Source organism: Paroedura picta, chromosome 10 (genome assembly GCF_049243985.1).
Source record: "Paroedura picta isolate Pp20150507F chromosome 10, Ppicta_v3.0, whole genome shotgun sequence".
In the NCBI taxonomy this organism is placed as follows: domain Eukaryota; kingdom Metazoa; phylum Chordata; class Lepidosauria; order Squamata; family Gekkonidae; genus Paroedura; species Paroedura picta.
In genome coordinates, this window is record NC_135378.1 from 46,641,129 (window position 1) to 46,659,350 (window position 18,222).

The 18,222-nt window shown below is 47.7% G+C and overlaps 1 protein-coding gene and 1 long non-coding RNA gene across 4 annotated transcripts in view; one reads left to right on the forward strand and one right to left on the reverse strand.

Annotated features, from left to right (window-relative positions):
- FSTL5 (follistatin like 5) overlaps positions 1-18,222 on the forward strand; it is a 437,209-nt gene that overhangs the window by 65,678 nt on the left and 353,309 nt on the right. The gene's annotated exons all lie outside the window — the stretch shown is intronic.
- Positions 10,934-13,600, reverse strand: LOC143819816 (uncharacterized). The gene is made up of 2 exons (XR_013225101.1): positions 13,483-13,600; positions 10,934-11,463 (listed from the first exon to the last, which is right to left on the reverse strand). It is a non-coding gene; the product is annotated as an uncharacterized LOC143819816 (long non-coding RNA).

Here is an 18,222-nt window from a genome sequence, read left to right on the forward strand (position 1 = left end):
TGGGACCTTGTATTGCACAGTTTACTGGGTAATTATGTCACTGAGATAGAACCAAGGCAGACAATGATCTAAACATGAAAGGATTTTATTAACACACACTAATTAGACAAAAGACAACACATGCGCACTCTAGCAAAGAAATGTACATTCCTAGCCACTAGCACACAAGGAAAAGGCTTATAGGGGAAGAACCTATACTAAGGGTTGATTGGAAGTGATATCTACCTGTCTTCTGGGTGGAGCGGAGTTCCGGAGGTCCAGGGAAGCAATCTGGGGCGACGGACGAGGGACCAAGACGAACGTCGGACAGAGTTTCTGTAGCCTGGAAACTGACTGCACTTTGTGGCTGTGGGAGCCCAATATTTAAAGGAAATTTGTGACCTGAGGTGATAGGGGGCAGATCCTATCTTGTCCAGGGCTTGGACAAAGAGTTTGATGGCCAGTAACGACTGTAGCCAGGTCCCAACAAAGAAATGGGTTGTTGAGACAAAGAAACTAGCTGCTGGGAATATGAAGAAATATTTCCTGTCTAGAAGGGCTGATGGCCCATTTCTGGCAAATCCTGGATGATTGCTTGTGCCTGGGGATAGTGGTAAGGGAAAAGACAAAGACCAAATCTTGGATTAGATTTGGTGTTGAAAAAGAGTGGCCAGTTCCCTTTACAAGACAATGTGCTTGGCTGGCTGGAGGGGAGTCTTGGGTGGGGTGCCTTTGTCTCTCTGTACTTGCCAGGTGTGCTGACAAACTCCTCTTTTGTTTGCAAGCAAGTAGGTTGGGGGAAGCCTAACTCCAAGTCCTGCTTCAGAGCCAGAAGTGGGTTTTAGTTGCTCTCCCATTATGCTTTGCAAGGCTTGACCTGGCTTTTCTCTCTCTGGTGCCAGGGTCTGCTCAGGAGTGTCAGGAAGGGTTGACACGGGTGCGCCAGCCTTTGATGGAGGGGTGGCAGCCCACATAACAATCCCCCCCTTCATTTGGGAACTACAAAGAGTGGAACTCTTTGGAACGTTCACAAATGACCAAATCACATGTAAGCAAAGATAAACTGTCCACAAAAGAAAATAGTCAGAAAGACTTTTGGGAGGGTGAGGTAGGTTTCCAGTTCTTGCCACTAGAAAAACTTCCTACTCTATCAAAGCCAACTTAAAAGCAAAAATAGTATTAGGAGCTAAGGGCTGGTCCCTTTTAGCTGTCTGTGGAAATGTGCTGGCAAAGTGAAAACTGAATCTTTTTCCTTATGACAGGTATGGGCAGTTATTTCTAACATGCGGGCAGCAATCTACCTTACAAATACAATCTATAATAAAACATTATTCTAAATATCATTAATTAAAATTACATTAAAATGCTTAAATCCTAAGGGAAAATACACACACATACACATCAATACAACAATACAATAACAGTAAATGAAATAAAATACATAATTCTCATGGAGGGAAAGAGTTTAGGCACCTTTCCCTTTAGGTCAAATGTCCAATCCGGTGGGTCTAGCAGCTGCAATTGCTTTGCTGCTAGTCAGTCCAGTCCATGTGTAGGCTAGAGTCAAAAAAATTTCAATCAAAGATGAATTTTTATTCCATCACCATCTTGAGTTGGTAGACAGCAAGGGCTGCTGTAGGTGATGCAGGTCCACAGCTGTAGAAGAAAAATGCAGTGGAACAGAGGGATCTTGTCCATGCTGGTGAAAGGCAGAAAAGAGTTCAAATCAGAGTCCATAGTCCTTGGGGCTGCAGGAGGTATCTTCCCGGAATACCCAGGCAGGGGAAAGCAGGAAGCATAATAGTTCTAAGCCAACTCCAGGTCAGGAGGTGAATTGCAGTAGCAGCCAGTAGAGGGCGCAGTGTAGACCAAGGGTCCATTATGGGTACGAGGCAATCGGGTACAGTCTATTGAATTGTCCCTTTTCCCAGCAGGCGAGGCAGAAAAGGACAATGACCAGGGTGATCTGGCAGATGAGGATGATGATGGGGTGCATCTTGAAGTTGATGGCACTGGTAGCATTGCTTGACCATCTTAGGAGGGATTCCCACCACTGGTGATGTCCCAAGTTAGTAATCTTAGTGGCTAAAGTGGAGATCTGGTTACCGTTATCAGTGATGATCAGGATGGCAGCGTCTCCAGCTGCTTTCACTGCTTCCAGGGTTTTCCAAAGAGCAGGATGCATGAGGAGGTGGTGGAGGGGTTCCATACCAAGTCCCAGGACGACAGGAGAGATATGGGAACTCTTGCTTCGTCCAGAGGACAGCGGTGTAAATGAAGACCCATTCATGGATTGAGTACATTTTACAGAAACAGTGATTAAATAATGGTGCCATGGGCTGGATCCGGTGATAACCAATGGCCAAATTATACTCTTGGGTCATGTCCAAAAGAGCATTTTTCCTGATCAATTTTTGGTGGGGGCAAGGCACGGGTGATGTGCCTCTAGGGCTTCACTGTCACAGATGAGGCCTTATTTCTCCCGGCATTGGCAACCTTGGACATTGACTGTCTGCCAACCCGTAGAAGAGAGATCCTAGCCCAGTGGCTAACATAGAGAATGTCTCCGGACTGAGTTAGAAGTCCAAGAAGAACTACAGGGTGAATTTGGAAAAATTCCTGTGGAACTACTGTCGCCACGAACAGGCGGAGCAATCCCGGCTCGATCTTGACATGCAAGAGAGCCTACCAATCAAATAGGGCAGCTTCATTCGGCATGAGGGTTGCCATCATGGACTGCTTTACTTAATGTGGCCCTCAGATTTAGGTCTGATTAGTTCCGTGACTAGGGCCAAATTAATAGAATGAGCCTGCGCACATGCAAGTGCCAGGGAAACGTTCGCTCATTGAGTTCATGGAGTGCTGTACTTCTACAACAATCTCCAGAGGATCTTGGACTGGTTTGGTCAGTCAAGAGGTGGCATCAGTTGCTACTGCCAATTTATTTGTCAGAACTTCATTTTTTTCTACATCCATCAGGGACGCACCCATACCAATTGGGGCTAACCAGATGGATACATTTATTTAGCTGTGTAAGGTATTCTCCCCCCCTCGCGTCCGAGAGCGGGCAAGGTCTTTGTCCCTATTTCCCTTTACCCTGGATCAAACTGGAGGAAGGTTTCTGCCACACCTTCCAAAGCAGGCTCTCCTGAATTGCTCAGTGAGAGTTGTTTGACCACAACTGTTGTGGTGGGGGCTGGAGGTTTGACCTCCGGGGGCTCTTCAGTGGCACAATCCTGAGGATTGTCCGATTGTCCCTTCCATTCCTTAAGCTGGGAACAATGGAAGTACTTGTAGCGGGTTGATCCCCTTTGGGGGATAGCCACTTGGTACACTGCAGGGCTCACTCTTTTTGTGATTGGGACTGGACCTAACCATTTTGCTGACAGGACATGATTTTTCTCCCAAAAGTTCCGGTACATGACCAATTGGCCAATTTCCCATTTCTGTGGGTTGCGAACCCACCCAAGCCGTTTGTCCACGCACCTTTGTGCAGTCCCAAGTTTCTCTGCTACCTGCCTGTGGATAGTAGCAATCTCTTGGACCAACCGGCTCACCCACTCATTGTTTACAACTATTGCATCCAGGTCGCTTGGGAGACTGGTGTCTAGCCACAGACTTTCAGGGAGAACCATTTTCCTCCCAGTCATTACCTGGTGGGGAGAGTACCCGTGCATAGCTTTTGTCCCTCGGATTGCCATAAGGACTATAGGGAGCTTCTCATCCCAGTCCCTTCCAGAGGACTTTACCATTTTCCGTAATGCTTCCTTTAGTGTACGGTTGGTTCGCTCAATTCCACCCGAGGATTGGGGGTGAGCGGCTATGTGGAACCTCTGCTTAATGCCCAAAGCGCGGCAGAGTTCCTGAGTGACCTCGCCGATGAAATGGCCACCCGAATCTGAGTCTATTACTCGCGGAAGACCAAATCTACTGAAGATGTTGTTAAACAACAACCTTGCAGTGGTGGCTGCAGTGTTGTTCCTGCAAGGAAAAGCCTCAATCCATTTGCTGAAGGGGTCCACTGCCATGAGGCAGTAACGGTTGCCTCGGGGGGTGGTAGGTAATGGCCCAATAAAGTCAATCTGAAGGCGAGCCCATGGACCTTCAATGCGCTGGTGCTGGATGGCAGCTTTAGGACCTGAAGGGTCCGCATTTACCATAGCGCAGGCAAGGCAGTTGTTGACCCACTGCTCTATGTCCTGGCGCATGGCTGGCCACCAGCCTGTTTCCTTAACCCGTTCCAGGGTGATGTCCTTACCCCGGTGCCCTTGCTCATGGGCAAATTGGATCAAGTCTCCCCGAACTTCAGAGGGGACTAGCCAGTGGAGCTGTTCAGAGGAATCTTTGGCCCAAATGATTCCATCCTGTGTCACAATTTGGTACTTCCCTGTTGGATCCCTGCCTGCTTCCATTAAGTCCTTGACCTGTGTGTCTCCTTCCTGCAACGTAGCAAGGTCCAGGAGAGGGGTGATTGCTTGCTTGGCCTTGCGAGTGACTACGGGCTGAATGGGCGGGAGAGTATGAGATTCCAGGAAGGGCCCCCCTGGGTCCATCAGAGCAGCCTCTTTCGCAAGAGCGTCCGCTCTGTTATTCCAGACACAAATGTCTGACGCATTCTTCTGGTGCCCCTTAACATGTGCAACCCAGGTAGGAGCAGTTCGATTTTGAATGAGCTCTGCAATGCGCAGCCATTTGGCGAGGTGAGAGATGGGTTTCCCATCTGAGGTTTTGCATCCATTTCTGAGCCAAATGGGGAGCCAGACTGTGGCTGTCTTGGCGACCCAGTCAGAGTCCGTGTAGACTGCCAGGGGACAGTCTGGAGCTTCGAACCCCAAGATCTCTTGGAGAGCTGTCACTTCAGCAGCTTGGCTGGAGTGAGGACGGGCAATGCCAGAAAGAAAGAAGGAGTCATGGACTCGGATTGCTCCATAGCCCGTTCTAGGAGAGCCATTCACATGTTGGGATGACCCGTCACAGAACCAACATGCAAAGCCTTGCAGTTGTGCTTCTGCTAGAGGGGCACCCCAAGAGACTGGCCAGTCCATGGACTCTACCACAGGAAGAGGGCACTCGTGCTGCTCACCCTTGACAATGAGTCCATAGGGGGCAGGGCACTCTCTCTGTTCCTTTTTAAAGTCTACGCCCCGATTGACTAGAGCGAGGGTCCATTGTGCTATGCGAGTGTTAGTCACCTGGCCGTTCTGGATGCGTCCAGAGATGATGTACTTTAAAGGGGTATGGGTAGACTGAACAATGACCTTCGCACCACCAATGATGAATTCCCAGTGTGTCAGCGCCCAGACTAGAGCCAAACATTCCTTCTCACAAGGACTGAACTTGGCCTCTACGGGGCTGAAATTCCTGGAAGCATAGGCTACTACACGGGCTGTACCTGCCTGGTTTTGACTTAAGGTTGCACCCATGCTTAAGTCTGATGTGGCAAGTTGGACATAGAAAGGTTTTCCAATGTCCGGATGAGCAAGCGCAGGGGCACTAACAAGACTACGCTTAAGCTCTGCAAAAGCCTCCTGCTGTCTGGGGCCCCATTCCCACTTGGCATCCTTCTTGAGGAGCTGGTACAGAGGCCGAGCCTTTTCTGCAAAAGACTCTATAAAATCCCTGGAAAAGTTAAACGTTCCCAGGAGAGCACGTAGAGTATGCGTGTCGGTGGGGGCAGGGAGCTTAGCGATGACTTCCACCCGCTGAGAGTCAGGGGTCCTTCCTTCAGTACCTAGGGAAAGACCCAGGTATTTTACCTCCTTCTGTACTAGCTGAGCCTTCTCACGGCTAGCTTTAAAGCCTTTCTCTTGAATGATAGACAGCACTTCCTGTGTGATTTCTCGTGTACACTCTTCCGTGTCAGAATGGACCAACACGTCATCTACATATGAAAGCACGTGGTTCCTAGACTCTGGCCTGAGCTTCTCCCACATTTGCATGACATGTGCATGGCAAATGCTAGGGCTAGAGTGAAATCCCTGGGGAGTACGTTTAAAAACATATTGCTGGCCGCGAAATGTGAAGGCAAACTTGTACCAACATGACTCGTGCAGCTTGATTGAATGAAAGGCATTTGCCAGATCAATGACACTGTACCACTTAGACCCTGCAGCTATGGCTGCCAAGATCTCATTGTATTTTGCAACAACAGGCGCTACTTGTGGGGTGGCCGCATTAAGCGCTCTAAAATCCACTGTCATTCGCCAAGTCACCCCGTCTGCTTTAAGAACGGGCCAGAGAGGAGCATTGCATATGGACTGCATAGGTGTTATGACATCCCATTTTAGCAAGCCCTCGATAGTCTTGCCAATACCGACCTCTGCCTCTGCAGGGTACCGGTACTGCCGTTGGGGAGGGGGGTCTTTCCCCTCAATGAGCACGCAGGCGCCTCGCACCAACCCACATTCTGCCTTGTCCCTTACCCAGATGTCAGGAAACTCCTGTACCCAGGGGTCAGTGGACAAAGGTGCTAGGGGAAGGGGGGCCTTGAGGGCTGCGCAACGGTGGATGGCAGACACCTCTGTGGGGCCATCTTTTAGGCTCCAAAGGAAGCCATTTGCCAGATCCATGGTTACCTTGTGGCGGCGGAGGAAGGGCATTCCGAGAATGCCATCATCCTCTCCCTGGTTCTCGCAAGCCTCGATCCGAGTTGTGAGTTTCCCTACCGTGAGAGGGATGTCCTGCCAGACTTTGGCTCGGTGGGTTCCTCCTCCAAAGCCAGCAAGTGCTCGGGCTTCCGAAGTGGGAGTTCCCATGGCTGCAAGCCTGGGGTGGAGGATATCAAGAGACGCCCCTGTATCCACCAGGAGGGAGGCGGAAAGAGAGTTCCCGGAGGTCCCGACGCCCGCCTTGACCGTCGGTCTCCCCCAAGTGTCAGGCACAAGCTTTGCCATTACACCCAGTGGGAGATCTCTGGACCTCGGGCACCCCTATTCTGACCCCCCCTCGGCTTCTGGAAAGCCGGGGTAGTATGGGAAAGGATTTTCCGGGTCTTGCAAAGAGGCAACCGGCTGTGCGCCAGCAGCTGGTGCTGGTAGGGCTCTCATCAGGTCCGTGTAGGCCTGGATCATGACTTCTAGAGGCTGTTGGTCAAACTGCCGCATGTCCTGACCCATCTCCTTCAGACGAAACCAGAACCAGTTCCGGACTGATTTTCTGGCTGCCTCTGCAGGAGCGAAGCTGGCCGGAGCCATAGGAGCTGACGGCTGAGCAGGAGCTGGAACCGTGTTCCTGGGGAGCGGGGATGGGCGGGGACCGAAGGGGTTATTTGGGGAGAGGCCATTGCCGGGAGCAGCAGCAGGGCGCTCAGGACCAGGTTTGGCTCCTCCCTTGTTTCCCCCTCGATAGCCGCTCCATTTTGCAGAAAGATCCCAGGGCTGCTTGTCACTTCCTCCATTCCACTTGTGGGTGGAATGAGGGCCGTTGTTGGCGTAGGTGACTGCCTGCACCGGTTCCTGGGAGCCTTTCTTGGGATGCTTGACTCGAGAACCTTGAGCATGGGCCGCCTCACGGAAAAGGTCGCCAGCAAGCCGTACCTTTTCTTCCAGCGCATACCAAGCAATGTTGGTCGGGTCAAACATGCCTATAGCAATTTTTGTTCGGGTGTTGAGACCATTGTAGAATGGTGTCTTAAAATTGTCTACATTAAAGTTCCATATACCCTCAGCATTTGCCTGAACCTTTTCAGCTAACTGCGCAAGGAAGCACTTGCGGCTTGAATAGCTTTCAGGGTTCTCATCAGGGCCTTGCTTGTCAGTGAGGAACAGTAGCTCCGCTGATTGGCCCGGCCATAGCAATTTTGCTATTTCGCGGGCCCAATTCATTGGACCTAACTGTGCCATATTACGTTGGAGTAGGCCATTCCGTAAGGCTTGTGTGTCCGGTCCAGTAGCACACACCCTTACCAATTGGCACAGATCCTCCCCGCTGGCAGTGGGGTACTGCTCTAGGGTTGTACACAGCCATTGCACGCCAGTGTCCCTGTTGAGAGGGCCCAACTGGTCACCAATAGCCTTCGCTTCATGAGGCTTCCAAATCATGACTCTCTCCTGGTTGGTAACCTCGACACGGCCGTTTGCCATGTGTCTCCGGACTGTCTCATGCTGGACGGGATGGACCGGAGTGGGGGTTTCCGTCCAATCAGGGTTGATTGGCAGATGTGAGACAGCCTCTGCTGGCAGTACCTGCTCTGTGTGAGACAGGTCTGGCAGGGAAGGGAGTGTCTCGGGGTGCACAGTTGCAATGAGAGCAGTCTGAAGCCCCAATTTTTGCTTCAGACTTTCAATTTCATGGCGGCACGCATCATGGCTTATGGCTGAGACTTGTGCTGCTTTTTCCCTAGCCAGAAATTGTGCTGCACTCTGTGCCTGATCATGCAGCTTGCCCAATTCTTTCACCTTAGCAGAGGCCTCTTCTGCTCTCAGAAGAGCCTGTTGGCACTGGAGATCTTTCTCCTGTACCAGATTTGCATAGTGGTTTTTGTCCACAAGCAAGTCCAATTTCTCTCCTTGCAACTGTTCTATTTTTCGGTGGAGCTTGCTGATTACAGCATCTCGCTCCCCGATTTCTCTCTCAAGATCTTTACTTTCCAACGCTGTTTGGAGTTCTCTAATCTGTGCCACACTGTCCTGCAGCGCAGTGTAGAGACCCCAGGCAGCGTGGGTACTCACACTTCCCAGTTTCAGCCTCCTGGAGTCACAGTAAGACTGAAAAGTCTCTGTAAGTTTCTCCAGGGGATTTGGGTCTTTAAAGAACCCAGGTTTCCAGGGATTGCGCCCCTTTGACATGACCCACTTGGTCAGTTGGTCTACCCTGTCCTTGCTCTGAAAGGCTTCAGCAAGAACAATCTTTGCAGCCATCCCTTATGGCAGCAGTTACCCAAACACTCAAAGAGATAGGGGAAATCCTACAGGCAACGCACCCAAGAATTAACCCAAAGATTGCTGGCACCGAGCTCCGGTATGCAGCAAAGGAAAGACCAGGCCTGTGTCCTCTGTCTCTGCAGAATGATTACAGCCTGCACCAGCCCTGATTCACGGTATATACAGCACATGAACAGGAGGAAACATAAAAAAAGGGGGGGGGGTTGGCACGGTGTCCTTTCTTGCCCTGCACTTAACGGGAGTGCCCGAAGTCAGGAGGAGCACCTGCAAACCTCGACTGATTCACGGTATCTACAGCTCGTGATCAGAAGAGGAGGAAGAGGAGCCCTAATTCATGGTATATACAGCACATGAAAGGGCAAACCTCAGCTCTGCCTTAGCGAAGGTCAGATGCGTGAGGGCGGGGTTCCCTATCGCACGCTACCGTGGTGGGAGGCACCCTGTGGGTCTGAAAGATGCAATGTGGGGTCCCCACAGAGCGACAGTCAAAACCCACAACAAATTCCAAGTGAACACCGTTTTAGCCCACGGCCAACAGGCTTTGCAGTACTGAAGGGAAGGAGAGGAACAGAAAACAGCCCACCCAGAATTCACACAACAGCAATTGGCAAACACACTCACACAACAAAAGCCACTAGTTCAACTCAGAGACTTTTCCCCTACGTCACCGAGGTTTTAAACCGAGGTAGTTGCACCTCTGCTTTTACCACGGAATAAAAGCCCTGGGGCAATTGCCCGCGTGATCCACCAGATCTGTTACGCCAAATGCGTGTCTGTAAGGACACGTGTCTAAATTTAGTTGTGGGGAATCAGCTAGTAGAGCCAGCAAGAGGCAGCGTGGCGTAACGTGGGACCTTGTATTGCACAGTTTACTGGGTAATTATGTCACTGAGATAGAACCAAGGCAGACAATGATCTAAACATGAAAGGATTTTATTAACACACACTAATTAGACAAAAGACAACACATGCGCACTCTAGCAAAGAAATGTACATTCCTAGCCACTAGCACACAAGGAAAAGGCTTATAGGGGAAGAACCTATACTAAGGGTTGATTGGAAGTGATATCTACCTGTCTTCTGGGTGGAGCGGAGTTCCGGAGGTCCAGGGAAGCAATCTGGGGCGACGGACGAGGGACCAAGACGAACGTCGGACAGAGTTTCTGTAGCCTGGAAACTGACTGCACTTTGTGGCTGTGGGAGCCCAATATTTAAAGGAAATTTGTGACCTGAGGTGATAGGGGGCAGATCCTATCTTGTCCAGGGCTTGGACAAAGAGTTTGATGGCCAGTAACGACTGTAGCCAGGTCCCAACAAAGAAATGGGTTGTTGAGACAAAGAAACTAGCTGCTGGGAATATGAAGAAATATTTCCTGTCTAGAAGGGCTGATGGCCCATTTCTGGCAAATCCTGGATGATTGCTTGTGCCTGGGGATAGTGGTAAGGGAAAAGACAAAGACCAAATCTTGGATTAGATTTGGTGTTGAAAAAGAGTGGCCAGTTCCCTTTACAAGACAATGTGCTTGGCTGGCTGGAGGGGAGTCTTGGGTGGGGTGCCTTTGTCTCTCTGTACTTGCCAGGTGTGCTGACAAACTCCTCTTTTGTTTGCAAGCAAGTAGGTTGGGGGAAGCCTAACTCCAAGTCCTGCTTCAGAGCCAGAAGTGGGTTTTAGTTGCTCTCCCATTATGCTTTGCAAGGCTTGACCTGGCTTTTCTCTCTCTGGTGCCAGGGTCTGCTCAGGAGTGTCAGGAAGGGTTGACACGGGTGCGCCAGCCTTTGATGGAGGGGTGGCAGCCCACATAACACCTTCTGCTAACTTCTTTCCCATTTCCTTAATTTTACCAAGACCAGCATGTTTGTAGGCAACCTGTTCTGGATACTCCTAGGCCAGATTCAATTCAAAGTTTTGTCCTTGGCTTCCGGAGCAGCAGTTCTGCCCTTCTCTATAAGAGCTTCCAATAACCCAAAACTAAATTTTGATTTATTTAAGCCACCTAATGTGTCTTGCTTCTTAATGTCCAAACACTAGTCCCTTTTTTCAGCCTAGGGACATGTGAATAATTCTACAAGCCTCACTGGAAACTCTTTTATTGATTTTGAAAATCTCTGGATGTTTTCCCCAAACAGAAAGCACAAATTATGCTTTAGGCAAAATCCAGCAGCAACTCTTATTTCAGAGGGTGCCACAAACTTTTATTGGCAGTAGCTGTTTCTGGTCAGGAATCTTTCCATAGTAGAGCAGAGTCCTGTGCATACTAACAGGTAAGTAAATCCCATTGAACCACACTGGAACTTCTGAAAAACGAAACATGCATAGCAATTGGTTTTTACATGGAAGAAACACACAGGAAGCAGTGCTTTACTGTACAGTGATTCCCAAGTAATGTCTGTTGTGTGAGTACTCTTTCATCTTGTAGCTGGATCCTTGATTAATCTATCTCTGTAGTGATTCATTAATGCTTGGCAAAAGTGGTGGCAAGGTAGCAAGAGGGAGGCTGGCCAGAAGTAGCACTACCAGGTCCTCCTTGACTTCCAGCGAGAGATATGGGGTTAGGGTTTCCAGATCCAGGTTAGAATACTCATGGAGATTTGGTGGTGGAGCCTGGGGAAGACAGGGACATCAGTGGGGTACAAGCCATAGAATCCATCCTCCAAAGCACCCATATTTTCCTTGGGAAATTGATCTATTTATAGATGAGCTGCAATTCCAAGAGACATCCAGGCCCCACCTGGGGGCTGGTATCCTTAGCCAGAAGTAGAATTGGACCATCAATGGCATGGAAGAGGTGAGTTTCATTCTATGACTCCTTCAGGAGAAGAATTCTGAATCAGTTCCACTTCAGTGATGAAACAAAAAACTGGAGTCTAACTGGCAAGAACCCTTCTATTCTAGTGAAACTCTGGGTGGATAGAGGCAGACTGGAAGATATGTCCTAGGTATCCTTTTATGGTAAAGGCTGCTCTTTAAATGCTAGCAGCTTAGGTGAAGAAATCTAAAGAGAGAATATCTTCAAAAGTGTGCCTCTTTGAACAGACCATTGATGAGTTGAGAATCTCCCAGGTCTTGTAGAAGCATGTCTCCTTCAATTTGTCTCCTTCCCTGAGGCTGGGTAACCATATTTGGAGGCCATAACCAAAAATATGGTATAAACAAATTAGGAAGCACTTGTTTAATTAGAAATGCTAACTATATAAAAGGCTATTTCAATCTAAATTTCCATACAATATCTTATTCACCACCTAAGAACAATGAGAGTTTAAAGCATCTGTCCCCAACCTGGTCCCTGCTAACTAGAGTTCCCAACTAGAGTTCCCAGCCTCCAAGTGGGCCTGAAGATCACCAGCTGTTACATTTGAGGATAGAGTCTATAGCATTAGACTCACTGGCAGTCTTCAAGCAAAGGTTGGATACACACTTTTCTTGGATGCTTAGGGCTGATCCTGCATTGAGCAGGGCGTTGGACTAGATGGCCTGTATGGCCCAACTCTATGATTCTGTGATTCTATCCTGCTGAGGACCCTCCCTTCCCCAAATCCTACCCTAGCCAGGCTCCACCCTCAAGATTTCCAGTTTTCTTCCCAACCCAGAGCTGGAAACTCTACTGCTGTTACTTTTCCTGGCAGCCACTATGAAATTGGGTGGACCAGGTGGGTCTTTTACACAGCAGTGCTTCTAATTGGGAATTGGAAATCTGATTGGCTGTGTAGACTCAAAAGCAAAAACAGAACATTGGTTTAGAATCAGCTGCCAGCTCACTGCAAGGATCTTCACTGCATGACTGATGGTAAGTGTTGTGTATGCAAGAAAATAGCTTTAGACAAGGTATCTTGGTAAGCAGAGCTTCCACCTAAAATATTAGAGCTATGTATAACCTTACTTCCTGATGTTCTGTGGTTGGCTCTGCCTCCTGTGGCAGCAATTCTGTGGTTGTGCCCACCACCCTATGTCAGAATTTCAGTGGTGCCCACAGGCTCAAAAAGGTTGGGAATCTCTGTCTTAATGTTTCATTGTAAAGCAGTTGTCATGGTTTGTGTGAAAGAGGGGAATGCATAATTCACAGGAAGGGCTGCCAATCTGCAGTTTTGTTATGCTATTCAAAACAGTGAGCCCAGCTATTTGTATAACAAAGTTGCTCATCTAGATTCAAGTCTAGTGGCACCTTAGAGACCAGTGAAATTTGGGGGGGGGGGATATAAGCTTTTGACACAAAAAACATCCTTTGAAAGATTGTTATTCATGAAGCTGCTCTAAATGAAGGGCTGGCTGAGGTCGCATCACACAGTTAAGGACATTAGCAAATCAGAGAAGAAAGTGTAGCAATGAAACCAAAACTTCCAAATTGAAGTTTCAGTTTGGGTACATGGAATCTGTTTTAAAATATCAACTGGGTTGGGTGGGGTGTGTGGCCTATATACATGATGTTATTGTTTGTTTCTTCAAGAAATCATAGGGTCAACAACATTCACTGGTGATTAAACATGAAAAGATGTATTAAAAGAGGTATTTCACCACAACAGATAATAAATATACTGGAAAGGTCTATCAGGAGTTCAATATGATCCCCACCCTAAAGAAATTTGTCATATATAGACATTGTCCTCCAGAATCAAAATGACTCACCTGTGATCTAGTGAAAGGATTTCTTCCAATCTGGGGTAAAAACAGCAAGTTCTTGGCAGCTGCTTTAAACCACAGTGCTAATCAGGACAAATGAATCTAACCACAGCTGGAGTACATAATCCCTTTAGGAACTACTTGCAACCTGCTGCTCTTTATATATCTTCACTTTAGGCAGAAACTTCAAGGAAAATGCTTTTATGGGTATCAGCTGTGGGTTTGTGTGTTTGCATTCAATGTGGTAGAAAGGTGTTTGTTTTTAAAGCACTTTTGGCTTTATTACTTGAGGTTGTCTCACTCCTGTTGTGCATTGCTATCTGCTGAGGTTAGATTCTGGGAAAGAAAGGGAATAAAAGAACAGCTTTTACTTGGTTGTGGAAACTCTGCATGGAATGAAAATGTGTATGCCCATTAAAAGCACACATGAGTTTCTTCCTAATGGCAGTAACAAAATGCTGTATCCTCCTTTCCACCACCTCCCTTAAATTGTTTGTACTGCTTGTCAGTGAGAAGGCAGATTATATTCAGTTTCTCACCAGCCTCACTTTCCAGTCAATTTATTGTATTGTAGCAACATTCAGATTCTAGTCTTCTTAGGTGGATATCTTTTCTTTCTTTATATGTGTCATGCTTAATTTTTTATTAGCAAATGGATGTGGCAAGAAGAATATTATTAGCACCACATTTGTTTTGAGGAGGGCTGAGCCCTGTTAACTTCGCCATGCCATGCCATGCCATGCCAGAGTTCAGTGGAATGCTGTCCAGGACCCAGGAAGCACCCTCTCTTACTGGGCATGCAGCCAGTAAGAATCTGGCTTAGGCCAATTCCCTTCATCAGTAGGTACCTCAAGGGCTCTCCTAATTTATCTATTTATTTAGCATATTTTTTAGACAGCCTTTCTCACTGAGACTCAAGACAAATTACAGAAATGCAGAGGGAAATGTAATCATACAATATAGGCAAAAAAAATCTCTGTTTACTGCATATGGGTGCTGTGGCTCTTAGAGATAGACAAACTTAATCCAGTAAAATGCAAACCATTCTGTACATGTAAATGTCCATGCTCTCATGGATGTTGTTGTTTTGGTGTGGGTTTTTAAATGTAAAAATAGCAATGAACTCACAGTGCACAATTACTGGTCTTGCTAGGGAGCAAAGGAAGAACTCCCTCACTTGCCTGTTCATTCTGCTTGATAGCTGTGCATTTTAATTGCCTAAGGGACACTTTCCCCCCTATCTGCCTGAAATTTGGCAGAAAGGTTCTCTTGATTATTTCATCCTATGTGCTTGGGTTCGAGGAAGATAAAGTTATATGGAAAGTTGTGCTTGCTTTGAAATAATTGGGCATTAGATTGATTTCCTTGTGCTTTAATACTGGTAGTCCAGAATGCAAAGCTTTCTAAAAGACAAGTGATTTGAATCAATTCATTTTGTGTTTGCTTCTTTTGTGTGCCCTTAGTTTCTTCTATGGTTACTCCCATGCTGAGAACAGAATATTTAAAGAATTTCTGGAATGCAGGCTACAGTGACAGTGTGCCTAGCAACCATGTCAGTGGTATATGACCTGCCAAGTTGGTGACCATGGTGGGAGGAATCCTTCACACATTCTCTGAAAAGTGAGGAAAGAACGACAAGCATGCTGCCAACCATACATATACAAGAGAGCATTCATGTAAAATTAATACTTAATATGTCCTTACCAAATTGGCTACATTACGACCACATGCACCACAGATATTGGCATAGCTCATCCTCTCCTGGTAGCTCTAGGGGTTTGGATATAGAGATTCTCCCCCCCCCCCCTGCCCAAGCCAATGATGAGATATTCAATATGGTGCTCTATTAACATAGAGCTCTTCTCACTCTTCTGAGAGTTTCTATGCAATGCATATTGTTTTCTTTGCTATGTCAAGGTTATAACTTGCAGATCTTCCTTAGCAATTTCAAGCCAGGCTTCTGATGTTCACTCAGCACATTATTGCAGTGAGATAATGATGTCAGGATCTCTTACTCATACTGGGACAAATACAATAAAAGATTGTGTTTATCTTTGTATGGACATACTTATCCTGACACTCAACCTGCATCCTTGGAAGTCAGCCCCTTGATTTTAATGTAGCTTATTTTCCCAGGAGTGTGGTCTGGATTGCAATGGATTGTTTCTAGAATAAGGAAATATGATATTTTTGCTCCGGGGAAAAAAGAAAGCATTTCAATGCACTTAAATCAGTTACTTTTACAATGCCAGGTTAGATATATTGGAAGTAGCTTGAAGCTTGTAATATGCCAGAGTAGCAATTTGTGTGGTCAGCCATCCAGAATCTCTCCTCGTCACAAGCCCAGTGGAAAATGTGACATTTTCTCCCCTTTTCATCTGCCGTGTATTGAAAAGTCCAGATTGAATGCAGCCTGCCTGACACAAAAGAGAAGCTGCTTTTCAGTTTTCTATGTGCTGTGCATTGCTACACCTCAGTGGGCTGGGATGACAAAAAGGGATGAAACATAACATGATGCAACACTGTGCAACTCGGCAGTATTTGCTTGGCTATTACACAGTGGATTCAGTCCTGCTTGGTACGCAGAAGCAAATTAGGCATTTTGGTAGCTGAGACAGTTTTGCTATTTACAAATAACCCACACCAGTGAACAGCAGATTATGGTGTGTATGTGAGGCATATGATTTGCTTCATTACATTGCCAGTAATCTTCAGATTTCTATTCATCATTAGCCATGTTTGATCACCTTTTAGCACTGACAGAATGTTAGCATTGACCGAATACGGCAGGATTGTTACTTCTTAGTCCTGGTCTGTTACTTCTTGTTACTTCTTAGTCCTGGTCTCTGAACCGACCATGCTTTTGACAAACCTGATAATGAGTCATATTTAAAGAAATTAATCTCAGGCATTTTTGGAGTAACCTCATCCAGGGAGAGAAGGCAACATTATATACATGAATTCTGTCAGATGTCAGATGCTAAACAACAGTGCTTGGAAGGGAGACCAGCAAGGAAGACTCTATAGATAGAGGAAGACAAAGGCAGACCACCTCTCACTTGCCTTAAAAGCCACTTGCTGGGGTTGTTATAAGTCAGCTGTGACTTGACACACTTTACACAGGGTGTTTCATCTCTTTTGAACCAAATTATCACTTGCTGTTGAGACTATTGAATAGCCAGCAGGTAGATTTATATTGTGCTTTAGGACATGGAGAGGTTGAAATACCTTTAAGACAGTGTAGAGGTGAGTCAGTCACAGTGTCACAATCTTGCAATGATCCATCTATTAGGGTAGGAAGACAATCTTGTCTTTCATTGAATTTAAATTGATACCTTTACATTGGGTGTTTTCCTAGTTCGTAGTATCTATAGAATACTTCTATGCAGTAGTTTGGGACTGTGTATCCTTTCCAGCCATTTCCCTTCTCTAGCTCAAACTAGTATCCAGCCATTATTTTCTACTAACCTGCTGTAAAGCCTGATGCTACCATCCATCATAGTGTTTCATGTAAGAACAAGAGAACTCTTAGGCCAATTCACATGACACTGTATTGTTAAAAGGAAGACCATTCTTTACACTTGATTGCAATTTAGAATTTTCTACCCATTAGAAGTTATAATAGCAAATATTCCTTCCTACTCAGCCTAGTAGAGAATAACCTCACAGGTTGAGTCTGAGGATAAAATAAAGTGTGGCAAAAAGTGTATGCCATTATGCGCTCCTTGGAGGAAGGATAAGATGGGGAAAAGTGATGATGCTAATTATATATGTACTAGTGGCAAATCCCATTTTTGCAGCCAGAGCAAGTGGGGTAAGTGGGGGTGCAGTGGGCGGTAGGGGGGAGCATTGGAGGGCAGGTGAGTCCTGATGGCATGTTGGGGTTGCCAAACGAGTGGAGAGAGGAGGAGGGTAGGAGGCATAGGGCATGGCGGGAGGGGTAGGTGGATGGTGCGGGACCATTAAGGGCACAGCACGGTCCTGAGGAAGCGTGGGGATGGCAGGGCACGGGGCACAAAGAGGTAGGATGTCATGGCGTGGGAGGAGTGCTGGAAGCGGTGGTGGGCTCGCAGAGCTCCACAGTGCCGTCCTGGTGGAGAGCAGTGGCGGACGTTGGGCAGGTCGCAGGGCAAGTGGTAGCGTCGCAGCGGCGGCATAGGAGAGTGAGGGGAAGCGAGGACATGGAGCCCCGGTGGCTGTGTGCGTACTTGTGGCCATGCGTCTCGGGCTTTGTCACATCAGTGGGACCTCCCTGGCGGTGGGGTGGGCACGGATATCCTGTTGGAGGCAGCGAGTGCTCTCTGGGAGCAGCGGCTTCGGTGGTGGTGGGTGGCTGGTGGCCACGTGGCATCCTCCCAGGTGTGCTTGGCGCAGCGGCATGGGTGCCTCAGCACAGTCCTGTTGGTGGATTTGGGGGTTGTTGGGCCGCGTGGCATCCATGTGGCGAGGTCCGCCACCACCAGTGGCTGCAGTTGGAAGCAAGCTCCGGGGCTGGGGAGGGCTGAGCAAGCAAGGCAGGCAGCATTATCTGGGGCCACAGAGTCCCAGCGTATCATCTGGCGCCTTCATCACCACCTCATCCTGCTGCTTGCTCTGGGGGCAGGGCAAGAACGGGCTGGGGCCAGCAAAGCTCCCCTCCTCTCACAGAGGAAGGGAAAGGACTGGTGGCTGGGCACATGGACATTCAGCAGGCTGAGCTGAAATCTGCACCCTGTACCAAAGCTGGCCGCACCCTGTTTGGCCCTA